The 13,615-nt window shown below is 37.3% G+C and overlaps 1 protein-coding gene across 9 annotated transcripts in view; it reads left to right on the top strand.

Moving 5' to 3' along the window:
- Window positions 1–13,615, top strand: part of PLCB4 (phospholipase C beta 4) — a 425,441-nt gene that overhangs the window by 95,089 nt on the left and 316,737 nt on the right. The window contains exon 1 of one of the 9 annotated variants that reach the window (XM_017868891.1): window positions 9,601–9,951. The exons of the other annotated variants lie outside the window; for them this stretch is intronic. The gene's annotated coding sequence lies outside the window, so the exon portion shown is untranslated. Of the gene's footprint in view, window positions 1–9,600; window positions 9,952–13,615 lie in introns of those variants that run through there. 9 annotated transcript variants of the gene reach the window in all.

Here is a 13,615-nt window from a genome sequence, read left to right as displayed (position 1 = left end):
CTCCCTCCCTCCCTCACTCCGTCCCTCCCTCCCTCCCTGCCTCCCTTCCTTCCTTCCCCTCTTTGGGCTTTAGTGGAGCTGCTAACTAGTTGAACTAGATGGATCAACTCAAGTTGATTATTCAGGAGGCCTTATTATCCCACAGAGAGCAGACATGGAGCTTGGCTGGACCTCACGGATCACTAGTCCATGTCACTGCACAATGTTCTCCTCTGTTCTTCCCTATTTTAGTCCAAAATGCCTGCTAAATGGAGTGGAGTGAAGAAGGCACACAATGTTAATATGAAGTGACTTCCCCAGTGCATTTTCTGATTCATCAAGATGCTCACATTAAGCTACATGAACAAATGGATGAATTCCCCTGGAAGCCAAGGATAGAGAGAAATATGAAAAAAAAAAAAAGATAAATAAGAGATACCCACTTGCCTTTTGTATTCAAGCAGATTTTCAAAAAGTCATTGCATGGAAACTGGCTATAATTTAAACAAAAGTCATTTGCTATGGTAACATTCCTGAAGACAGCAATTCTTGGGATGCTGCATGAACTGGGCAGAATGTTAAAATGTTGGAGGAACCTTGTGTCTGGTTTAAATACATTTTGGTTGGTGTCATATGAGTAAGGAATGGCAGCCTCATTTTTAACTCTTAGTAATTAAAAATTGAAACATTTAAATAGGGAGAGAAGGAAGTTATAGTATGGAATTCAAGATAGTGCACTTGATTTCCTCATACCTGGGGAGTCACATGGGTTTACGAGACTCCTCAATTGTTTGATGTTTTGTTTAAAAGATAAAACAACAAAATGAGCTTTCCCTTTCATCTATACAAGAGTCCATGAAGAAGCCTCCTTCTCTTATGTCATAATTCACAGGCCAAAGAGTTGAGTTTGAGTATATAATTACTCATCTAGATATATTTACAAAATGCTAGTAATTTTACTGGTAGTAGCTCATTTATTCTGGGTGTGATGGTGCGTGGTCCTAGCTATTTGGGAGGCTGTGGCTAACGAGCCTCCTGAGTCCAAGAGTTTGAGGCTGCAGTGAGCTACGATCATGCCACTTCACTCCAGCCTGGGCAATAGAGTGAGACCCTATCTCAAACAAACAAGCAAAACTAATTGATGTTGAATTCTTCCTATATGTCAGCTAGCATTTCCGCACTTTACCTGTTTCACCATTTATCTTCGCAATAACCTTTTGAAATAGGTACTATCCTTCTCTCCATTTCACAAATGAGGGAACCAAGGCGTAAGGATTCTAAGTAATTTGTCTAAAGTCACATGGCAAGGAAGTTTCCAAGCTAGGATTCAAACCCAGGCTATTATAATCACTATACTACAAGTATTTTCAAACAGTGTTTCCCAAGTATCACTCATACAGATACCATCTGCATGCTTTTTGCCATAGTTGTATTTTACTTCTATTATTATGTAATGTTTCTCACTTTTTTTTTTTTTGTAGACAGAGTCTTGCTCTGTTGCCCAAGCTGTAGTGTGGTGGCATGATCTCAGCTCACTGTAGCCTCCACCTCCTGGGTTCAAGTGATCTTCCTGCCTCAGCCTCCCAAGTAGCTGGGACTATGGGCAAGCGTCACCACACCTGGCTAATTTTTGTATTTTTTTAGTAGATTTGGGGTTTCACCATGCTGGCCAGGCTTGTCTCACACTCCTGACCTCATGTAATCCACTCTCCTTGGCCTCCCAAAGTGCTGCAATTGCAGGCGTGAGCCACTGCGCCTGGCCACTCTCACCTTTTTTTTTTTTTAAACATACAAAACAGTATTTAAAAGAGAAACCTTACACCTCTGTCTTAAATGGAAAATTATTAGGTGCTGCAAATAGTAGATACCCAATAAAAACTAAACAGTGAAAACCATTTAGTGTTATTCAATCCTAAGTAGATACCACTGGCTGTCGAAAACCCTGAGTCAGAGTACGTCCTTTCTTTATCGAGACAGAGAGATTTTAAAGACATGCTCTTACGGGATTGAGACGATTTGATGCAATCAGTTCAGAATCAGGGATTAAATTTTTCTACTGGGAGATTCTGTCTTATTCCATGCTGAATCTGTAAATCATCTAAAATCACCTTGTAGTTTATTAGTGTTAATGGCTCCTACACTCTGAGAATCACTTGTCTAAAATACAAAGATGTTGTACTGTTTTTAGAACTATCTTAGGGAAAGTGAAGCGGAAAGATGTTTAAATGAATTCAGGCCTGTATTATTAAGTCAATCCAAGTAAAGCTATTATCTGAATGATTAGCCCTAAAGTCCCTTACCACTTTATCTGGTCTCTAGAAGACCAGTTTAGATTGCTCTGTGGGAAGAACTATGGGTGATTTTTATCCAAGTTATTATCTAAGAAGGTGTGGTTACTCCTGAATTTTAAATCGGACTACTTAGAAAATGGCCTTAAATTGATCCTCGTTTTATCCTTGACAGATACGTATTAGTTGAAACATCAGAGAGCTTTAGGCTTTTTCAGGTACATGTTGGAGACCATTGGGACTAGTGTCTCTTTGTTACCAAGAGGACAGTGTATGATATCCATGATTAACATAGGATTATTATATGTTGATTAGAGTGCAAAAAGTAAAAGGTGTCTTTTCATCTCTGAGTTTAAAATAAATGAAGAGATTTAGCATGTTTTTGTGTGATAAGAGGGATCTTCTTAATTCCCAAGACCTCTTTAAAAGCAATTCATGGACATACTTAAGACTCATCAGTTGAACAATAAGTTAATCTGCGTCTGAAGGTTTTGCTGATTATCTGATCATAAAATTTCCCTGTATTCTGATTATGTTTTTCTCATGCCTTTTACAGTATATGAATTCTTAATCAAGATGATTCTGTTAGCAGTAGCTTCTCCATACACAGTGAGCCCAGGAGGGGAGACAGCTTGGCTTGATGAAAGTTTTTACAGACATAAAGATGGTGAATGAAACTGGCTTCATCTTGCTCAGTATCTATTTTGAGATATTATATTTAAATACTAAACATTAATATTAAATATTATGGTTCCAAAGGAGTATAATATGTTGCTGTTCCAAACAGGCAAGATATTAACTGTGGCTTGCATGGATGGTGAAATTATTACAATGGTCTATTACTGTTCAGTGTGCTCGTGAACTTCAGAAAGCTTCTGATAGATTTTAGGCCTGTTTAGTTACCCATAGTTAGGGAGAAGAGGTGGCCATACTACAGGAAGACAAGCTATACGTCCCTCCACACTAAAGCTGCTACAGGACTTGTGTTGCCAAGGGGCTGCTGCTCAGTTCTAGCCATGACAGCAGGGTGAGCTGGATCCACCGCCGTTTGGTGGCATGATAGAGACCATCTTTATTTGCAGGTTTCATCTGATTAGTAGAGAATTGTGGCCACGGGGTGGAGGGGGGCAGTCTGTAACATTTGCTATGGCTTATTTAGATGCAGCCCTTAATTGTACTACCCTGCCCTGGGCTAGGTTTTGGAAACCAGAGTTGGTTAGAAGTGTGTCCTGGCTTGGTGAAAAAGATGAAAGAAGTTCAGGATAGTTAGGTCCTCAAGGAAGTGGACCATGTCTGTTTACTCATCCATATATACCTGGCACCTGATGCATTGCTGGGAGCATAGTGGGCACTCAGTAGATACGTGTTGAGTAAATGAAGGCACAGAGTTAAATTGGGCAGCTGATGTTTTTGGTATTTTATAATTTTTGCTTGGTGACAGGAAACCACAACAAAATATGTGCCTGTGTGTGTGTATGCATGTTTTATAGCTTCTTTAAGAAATAGAATTAATTTCAGTTTTTGCAACTAAAAAAGAATGCAGAAAGTGAGCTTGGAGTGAGGAGCTGGTTTCTTATAATGACAGAGAATAGTTACAAGCTGTTTTCTAGACCGAGGCAAACAAAGGTGGAGGTAACTTCTGCCCCTTTGTTCTATGTATCTTTGTGAGAAGGGAGAGCCTGCAAGGGTTTAGAAAAGGGAGAAGCCTTGTGGAAAACAGAGAGGTTTCTTCTGGACTTCAGGTATGGAGGATTAGCAGAACATACTAGAAAATAAGGTTCTTTCTCTTGGGAAATTACTCATGCTGGCAGCCTGAAATAGCATGAAAAGGACTTTTAGTAGTGGCAGGCCTTCAGATAGTTTGCTAGAGAGGAGAAGTGCTTCCAAGTTGAGTGAAAGCAGAAAGCGAGCCAGAGTTGCATTAGCAAGTGATTCAAACAATGAAATCTCAAGCAGCAAGGCAGCTGACATCTCAACACTGACTCTGTCAGGCCATGGGTTAGACAGATAAAATATTAATTATTTTTGAGACAGCGATTATTTGAGATATGTAAAAGTTTTTAGATAGATATCATTATCCTGATTTTACAAATAAGGAAACAAGTTTATAAGATTTGTAATTAGTCCAATACCCCATAAACAGCTGGTACATAATGGGGCTAGGGTTTGAACACAGCTTATTTGATTTGAAAACCTAGGTTCTTTCCACATGTTAAGTCATCCGTTGCCTTTTTTAGAATTGCGTTTTACAGTTAGCATTTATCCTAAGTGGTTCATAGTTTTTACCAATTTTAAAGGGAAAGTTCTAGTTTTATAGGGAAGATAACATTGGCTTGTGAACTCAGTAAGAAAATGGAGAGTAGAGAGGTTAACTTGTTCAAAATCAAATTGCTCTGATGCCACCCCAGGTTTGTTGGAGTGCAGTCCGCTGCTCCTACCTACCATGTTGTGCTGTCTGGTTGATTTTACCACCCAGGAGCTATTGTTTACCAGTATTTGGTGCTCATAGGAAAGTTTAACTTGCAGCCATTGCCAGTGCACAAATCATATTCTGTGAAATAAATTTTATTTTATTGACTCGAGGAGACAAAGATGAAGCTATGTCTTCTGAATAATACCCAGCATTGCTTGTATTGGACTTTGTATATTTTTTTTCTTGGAGTAGAATAAAATATGCAGACAAAAGAACTTATGAAGGATTTTTATTGTTCTGTGAATTCTAACTTGAAAGATAACTGCTTTTCAGTTTTAGATTCTATGGAAAAGAGTGTTTGTTACCTGGTGAATCAAAACAGAGGTTCCATTCTGTGATATGAAAAGATAATTATTAATAAACTAAAATTAAATAACACTAATACTATTGGCAGAATGCATTAATGCCGATAGTCACTGATATTATAATAGATGTTTAATGCAACCAGCATGAAGAGCTGGAGGAACACTGATGAGAATATTAATTCATATGATATTTAAGTTTATCTCCTTTATTTCTTTGGCATGTTCTTTTTTCTTTCTGTCAAATATTTTAGTTTCATGATTCATTAGGGTGGATGACCCAGGCAGACGGAATTGGCAGTGTTTATTAGAATGTCATACCATGCTTTAAAATAATGTTCTGCGCTAATTTGTACCTTGTTCCCTGGAACAATGAGTTGATTTCACCCTCAGCATCCTAGGTTGTCAGCTTTAAAGTCAATCTTTTGCAAGATTGAAAGGATCAGGGGCATTATTACATAATTGTTTTGTTTTTAATCCATAGACTTTTGGAGGAAAAGGAAGTAAAAGTGTGGCGATTTGCGTGTGTTTTGGGTATTGGGCAAGAGGAAGGAAAGAGGCAGAGGTATACCTGTACCTAAAAAGTTTTCTTAACTGTCACTTCATGGTGAATGAATATGTTGGTGCTTTCTTAAACTCCTCGGTAATGAGAGTCAAAAAACAGATTCAATATGCTATTCAGAGCTACCAGGGGAAAAGATGCTGTTTATTTATATTGAAGGGAATTGGAAAGGATGGTATTTGCTCTGGAAACACAGCCTTCGTTCGTGTTTACTAGTCCTACAGTAGTTACATTCATCAATGATGTTTTGTTTTCTAGAATATACAGCATCCTCCATGTTTTTTTCTTTCTATAATTTACATGTATGTTGTGTTTTTCCTTTTTTGTGGTAATAAATTTTTGTAAATGTGAATAATAAATATATTATACCAGTGCATCTTGTGGAGGTGCAGTATCAAGCCATCTGTACCAGTTCATTTTTAAAAAAAAAAGCTTAAAAGCCTTTTCTTATTCTCGGTAAAATGTTTTTAGTCTTACTTTACATATTATTCTAAAAAGCTGTTTTTTTAAATTTACAGACCTTTCCAGGGGTATGCTGGTAAACATTTAACCACTGGTGGGGTGGAGCTGATTTGCATTTTTGTCAATTTCTTATTAAATATTCTTACCATGGCCAATTAAATATTCTTACCATGGCCAATTTTAAGCTAGCAATTTGACATCACTGAACCTGGGGATGGGAAGAGATACATACAGCTGTCTTTTGCAGGCCAAGGAAGCTGGCTCAGCCACTGATTTTAGTACCAAGAGATTGGAAAGGGAGAAATGGCTAGAAGGGGTAGTGGAGAGGTAGAAAACTAAAGAATGTAGAAAATAATAAGAAACTAAATTGGGAGATGGGTTTCTGCTAAAGGAACTTGAGTAAACATGTCGACTCTGTTTTCTGAAACTGCCAGGATGAAAAAAATAACTAAAAGTGGAGGGAAATTTTTCACTAAAAGTAGAGAATGGCTAAAGCCCAAATATTAAGCCTCTGAAGAATATCTGCCAAATTTTGAGCAAATCTGAGCACAGTCAAAATATGTGTCTCCTAGCTCCCCAGCTGGTGGATTTTTTGCAAGGCTATGGCCAAAATCCCTAATTGGGAACAGAGAGGTTGAAGCCTCAGGTGGGTTCCTGGAGAAGCAGAGCTTGTTTCTCCTTTGATGTTTTTTTCATAGAGTATACAATATCCTCCATGTTTGTTTTCCCTTTCTATAATTTATGGTTATATTCTGTTTCTTCTTTTTTGTGGTAATAAATTTTTGTAAATGGGAATAATATAATAAAATGTTGTGCTTGTAGATGTATTCACTTTAGACAGTATCTGTTGAGTTCTAAATATGAAAATTTTAAAAGTGAACATTCATATTTTCTTCCATTTTCCAATCTCTTTATCATGTTACTTATTATCTTTTACATGATCATGATTTATCACATTTTTATTACATTCTATATACTGTAACTGGCCTCCATTTCATATTGAAGTAAATTACGTTGCAAACATCAGAACAACAGAAAATACCAAACCAGGAAGGATAATGAATTGAAATAATAGAATTAAGATGACTCACCTTCTTATTAGAAATCATAATGTAAACGAAATGAGTTCATTTATTGGAAGGAAACCGTATTTTGCATGAGTCATTTAAAAAAGTGATTAGAGGCAAACTTAAAACTAAGCAGTGGTTTTAATTAATACAAAAGATGAAAGGTATTTTTACTTTTAACTTTATTCCTTCTGTGATCTGAACTTTTTCAATAAACTTGTGTTACTTTACCAATTAATTTTTAAGACATCCCAGGCTATATCCATTGATTATAATGAGACACAGGTGCATCGTTTTCATATTAAACAGTGACTCTGTTTCGCTCCCTGTTTTTTGTCACATGGCAGGCCTTCGGTAGATGGTGGCTGAAAGAACATTTTCTTAAGATGTTATAGTGTTATTATGATGTGTATCTAATAGTTGCCCCAAGCTTTGGATTCCGTTTTTTTCTTTTTTGATTTGCATGCACCCTCATGAGGGAAGTGATTTTATTGCTGTTTTACAGATGAAGAAACTGGGGCTCAGGGAAATTAAGCGACTTGCCCAACATCAAACCATCCCATGTCTTCTGAATCATTTTTTAAGTAAAATATTTTTCTCATCATATGACAGTCTCTTAAATACAATATTTTAGTTGTGATTCTGTTGACTGATTAGAATCTGTATAAACTAGACATTTTAAAATTATATTAAATATTTTCTTTCTAGGAGCATGAGAAGAGTATAACTCAATTTAGAAAGATTTCAATCTCTCAGGGGGCATGGTTGGGAAAAATAACTTGTGTGAAGTAGTTTGTTCTTTGGTAGTCAAGCGGATGAATATATGCAGTGCTGACTTAATTATCTTTGTGGAGTAGCCGTGAACCACCTGTCTATTCTGGTGGTTCTATCCTGAAAACTCTCTCTTCAATATAAATAAGAACAATAGACTGTCAGGAGATTGCTAGGGAGGTGGAGGGAACTGCGGGATACTAGGACTGGAGACTGATGGAAACGTTTGAGGTGGAGTCAGGTTTTACACGTGGTTTTTTAGAGGTGCCGTGACTCAGTTTCTTCCTCTTGAGTCTGCCTGTGCAAAAGTGGTTGAAATGTGCACATATGCATGCAAACGCGATTACATTTGGGTGGTGTTTTTTATGGTTACTTCTAGCCTGCATCAGTGTTTTGGCTTGGGTGCCCACTCTGTAGGATATATTGGCTGAATGTTCATCTCTGAGGTCTGACAGTCAGCTTTTGAGGGCAAATGGATGGCCACAGTACAGGCACATACCCGCTATAGCAACTGCCGAGTTTCAAAACAAAATGTCCAGCTTCTTGAGGGCACCAACCTTGCTGTTTCTTGTATTTTCTAGTGTAATGCAAAGAATCTACTAAATATCTACTAAATACCTGTAGGGTGTGCTTCCATTCCCCATACTTTAATTTGGGAAAGCTTTATAATAGTGTGAAATCTAGTACTGATCACACTGTAATTTTTAGAGATAGTAGTACAAGTTGGGACAGATGCGGAGCCTAATAATTTAATGATTTTACTAAATGCATTGGAAACTTGTCACAATGTCAGTTTGGTGGATTAAAAATTGGGAAATGAAATCTGGAGTTTTTAGCATTTCCCAAATCTTTCTCACAAAATACAGTTCTTTTTGGATGCCTCTCAAATAAAGGGTCCTACGATTAACTAAATGTGGGAGACACAGCATAAAATCTCTTCTAACAGATTTGTAATGAATATAAGCATAGTAAAAACTTGGAGAAATCCTACAGTATAGAATTCCATTTATATTAGTGTAGATTGGCCATCCTAAAACTTCATCCTGGAACCTTGTTTTGCAGAACATTTTCCATTCTGTGAGCATTTTGGGAAATGCCAAATTTTTTATTGTAATGCTGTCACAGATGGATGGGTAAACCTGGGGGGATATGTGTGTGTGTGTGTGTATATGTGTGTGTGTGTGTTAGTGTGTTACTTTGATGTAGAATTAAAATCCTCTTGAGCTACACCAACAGGACAAAAGTCTCATCATTTTACTGTCTGTGCAAGGGAGAGAATCTCTAGATCTCATTTTAGACATTAGTTCTTAATTATTTTTCTTTATATCAGTGTTACTTGTAACTTAAAAATTTTTGAAGTTTTATTTTATTTCTTGAACTCTGCAGGTATTATAAAGGAGAAAAACATGGAAAAGGTGCCAGCCCGATTGGGGAGGTGGGAATAAAGATTATGAAAATATTATAACCAAGTTACTACATTTCCTGAATCGTGGGCAATCAGTTGTGCCTTTCTTTCAGTTTATATCTTGAATTTTTTGTGCCCTTCAGTATAGAAAAAAACAAAGATTTGTTTTAAGAAAGAGTTCAGGTGTGGGCTTCCAATTTTACTCTTCCTATTATAAACAAACACCCAACCTCTGATCAGATGGCTCTTCTTGTTATGTTTGGGGCCTCTTCCTCATTCCCGGGCAGTGTTCCTCGGCAGTATGCCTGTGACAAGCGTTTGCTGTATTTCTTGTTCTGCTTAGGGTAGTTGAAAGAGTCTCTCTCAGCCATTCTGTCTGGATATTTTGTTGTGGCTGTGGGCACTGTTTGCCCAGCCTCTCACTTTGTAGCAGAGGGGTGGGAGTCGGCGTCAGAGGACCAGCGTTATAGTCCCTGGCTGCTCCGATTCATTCATCCCGAGGCTCCTACCCCTTCCTGTTCTGGAAGGAGCGAGCTTATCTAGACCTGTGATTGCCTCTGAAGTTCTCCACCTGCCTCAGGCGTGCTCTCCAGTGCCTGTTTCTGACTGAGTGAGGTTGAAATCCTACTGACTCTTTTTCAGGTAAGAAAGCATACTGAAAAATAGCTTTGGGAATAGCAGTTCAGATTTATATAGGGGGAACAGTTTTGATGAATTTATGGTTTCTATTGCTTGTAGAGGGCTCTCACAGTTTTATTTTCATGGTCCCTGAAAGTAAGCAGATATAGTTGTATTTAGTTATAGAAAATACTGTATTGCTTAGAGCAGCCAAACTTTTCATGAAAATTGTTATATTTATTAATTATTACTTTTTTCTTTAGACTTTCTTACAAGAGAGAAATTGAAGACAAAATTTTGCCAACAAAGTATATTAGACACTATGATTTTGTGCTAATTTTGGCATCAATTAGATATTTATTTTAGTGTCTCTTTTATAAAATTTTCCTAAACCTAACTGTAACTCAAATAGAGTTTTCCATAAGACATGTAGAAGTATGATTTGCTTGGCTGGTAGGATTTCTTGGTGTGTTTTATTTATCACACTCCATATTTTAAAAATTAGTTGTGTATGGGGACAGGGGATATATGGGAAATCTCTGTACCTTCTGCTCAATTTAGCTATGAACATAAAACTGCTCTAGGAAATAAGGTCTATTAAAAAACGACCCAGTCTCTTGATAATACTTTCTGTGAATACTTAAATATAACGTGACGAAGCACAGATGATGTTAAACATTTTTTATAAGGCATACATTTTAAAAAGCTAATTCATTTTATTTTCATAATTAGTAATGAAAATATGGGACGTATTTCAATATTTTGTTTTGATTGCCAGTTTTTTTGTTCAACCATATTCAGATAGGCAAAATGATTATTTTCAAGTCTCTTTTCCTGAATAAGAAGTGAGAATAAAAATATTCTTTGAACATGAACATGTACTTATTCATTGTCTTAGAAAGTTAATCAGCCATTATGTAAAATTCCTTTCTGAAATCAGAGAGTAAAAAATAAAACAAAGAAAGTTGGTTTGTGTATTTGGTAATTATGTTTCTAAAACCCATTTTTTCATATAATATGCACATGTTCATGGACAGAGGAGTGATGCAGAAGTATGAAACTTGTAGTTAGTACAGAATAATTGGCTTCAAATGGCTTTAGAAAAATATTTCATATTTGCATACTTTTTTTTTTAGTTAGGCATGCTTTAAACACACATGTAGTTATGAAATAAAAGGTGAAACCATGACTAGCCACAGATATTTGAGCATAAACAATCTTAATTGTAATGACTGAAGTAAAGAAAGCATGACCATTAAAATAAACTTATTTTCGACAGATTTATACATGTATACGTATACATATGTATACATTTATACATATGCATATCATACGCAACATTCTGTGGCTATTTTTAAGGGTGCGTGAAGAACTTTCACAGCTGTCTTTTATAGCTTAAACAGGGACAGTGGCCTAAGAATTCCTTTGATAGTTATTACCTGTTGGGAAAAAAAAACACTTTATTGGCTTCTTACGTTAAAGAGCAATTACATGCAAAGTGACCACTCTCCAAAGATACGGAGAATATTTCCAGACACATTAAAGCATATGAAACTTTCCAAATTTTCAACACAAGTTCCACTGTGTTTTATTTTTATAGACTCTCCGGGGGCTTTGGGGTAAGTTCTCTTATACAAATGGAGGCTAGAACTGAAGCATTATAGAGCAGGAGAAGGTGCTTCCAGGAGACAACGTGTGCAAGGCTTAATATTGCTTACCTGTTTACCTGCACCTGTCTTCTCTGAAGATAATGCTATTGATGAAGCTGCTGTTGAGAAGACCCAAGTAATTGAGACTCGGTCTATGGGCTTGTCGTCGGATCACTCCACTGCTTCCCACACTTCAATGTGTGTGAGAATCATTTGTCAATTTGTTAACTGCATATTGTACCACAGCAGGTATGGGGTGAGGCCTGAGATTCGACATTGCTAACAGGCTCCCAGGTGCTGCTGATGCCACCGTTTCAGGGACCACACTTTGACTAGCGAGGAACTGCACCACCAGATATCAAATAACTGCTCAGGTCATTGTTTTTCACTTAATGGACATTGTCTATCCATAGTAGGCAGTCAGTTTGTGAAGCTCATGACTGAGATGTAATTGAGGGGAATCGACTAGCCGGAGACACTGGCCCCTTCACGGCTGATATAACTGATGATGTGTGGTCTGTTGTTTTCTCTGGAAGAAATGTGTGGGGTTGTCACCTCTGCTGAACTTCCACAGCAGTCTTTTCCAGGACTCGTTATCCTTGGTAGCCCCAGCTCCTGCCTGTCAGTTCATCTCCCTTTGCGGTTGCTGCAACCACCAAGGGCTCATCCTCTTCTCCTGTCTGCCCTCATGTCCTGCCAATCAGGAGCCTTTTAAATGCATTGAGTTTGATTTGCCTCTTGAACCTGAGTCTTCTGTGGCATCCTCTGTCCAATCTGGCTTGCCGGTGCTCCACTTTAGCTCCCTGTGAATTTAGATATAGAAACTTTATTTGTGAGGAACTGCTTCCTTCCTCTCAGTTACACACAATTTTCCAATTTAATAATACAGTTTTGGGCAGTTGATTTTTGTAAAAACTTTCCACGTCTCAGCTTGTGAGATGTGTGCCTAGAGTTTTCAATGTAAATACTTTGCCAGCCTGTAATTCCAGCACTTTGGGAGGCCAAAGCAGGAGGATTACTTGAGGTCAGGAGTTTGAGACCAGCCTGGCTAACATGGTGAAACCTCATCTCTACAAAAGAAAAAAAAAATTTAGCCCAGTGTGGTGTGGTGCACACCTGTAATCCCATCTACTGTGGAGGCTGAGGCAGGAGAATCGCTTGAAACCGGGAGGCAGAGGTTGCAGTAAGCCAAGACCGTGCCACTATGCTCCAGCCTGGATGATGGAGCAAGACTCTGTCTCATAAATAAATAAATAAATAAATAGATAGATAGATAGATAGATACTTTGCTAGAGTTCTAGACACTATGTGAATTGAACTCTTCAAGGGAAGGAAGTGGGCAGTGGGGTGCTGGTGTGATACTCCAAATTCTTCAGTGATTCCTTTCCCATTGTACTTTCCTCCACAACACTGTTTATAAAAATTTCAAACATATAGTAATTTGAAAGAATTTTACAATGAACAACTGTATATTCACCACCTAGATTCTACCATTAACACTTTATTGCCTTTATTAGCTGTCTGTCCATCCACTTATCTCTCTGTCTTTCGCTGTCTTATTTTTGATGCATTTAAAAATAAACTGTAGGCATAGTTTGTATATTCCAGCATGCTTATTATTAACTGGAGTTCAATATTTCTTATCAGTTTTTCATACGAAATTTCTATTCGATGAAATGCACACATCTTTACTTGTACATAGCTTGAACTTTCAACAAATGGATGCACCCAGATCAATCAGTCCTGGCAAGATATAGAACATTACCATCACCGGAGAAAGTTCCTGCATTCCTTCCCCAATCTTTGTTCTTTATTGAGTCTCCCCAAAGAAGGATTTACTGATTGCAAGTGATTTGTGGTTAGTTTATTTCTTCAACATTGTGCTTTGATCAGTTTTATTTCATGCAGGTTACTTTCATACTTAGGAATACATGTTGTACAACACTTTCTTACAAATTAATGTTTAGTTTGTTAGGACTAATTTGTGGTGTTCTTATTTCTGACAGAACTAAAGTTTTTTTTTTTTTTTTTTTTTTTTT

The sequence above is a fragment of the Rhinopithecus bieti genome, unplaced genomic scaffold (assembly GCF_001698545.2).
Source record: "Rhinopithecus bieti isolate Rb0 unplaced genomic scaffold, ASM169854v2 scaffold_4658, whole genome shotgun sequence".
NCBI lineage: Eukaryota > Metazoa > Chordata > Mammalia > Primates > Cercopithecidae > Rhinopithecus > Rhinopithecus bieti.
Note: the sequence above shows the minus strand (reverse complement) of the source record. Positions and strands in the feature narration are given on the sequence as shown.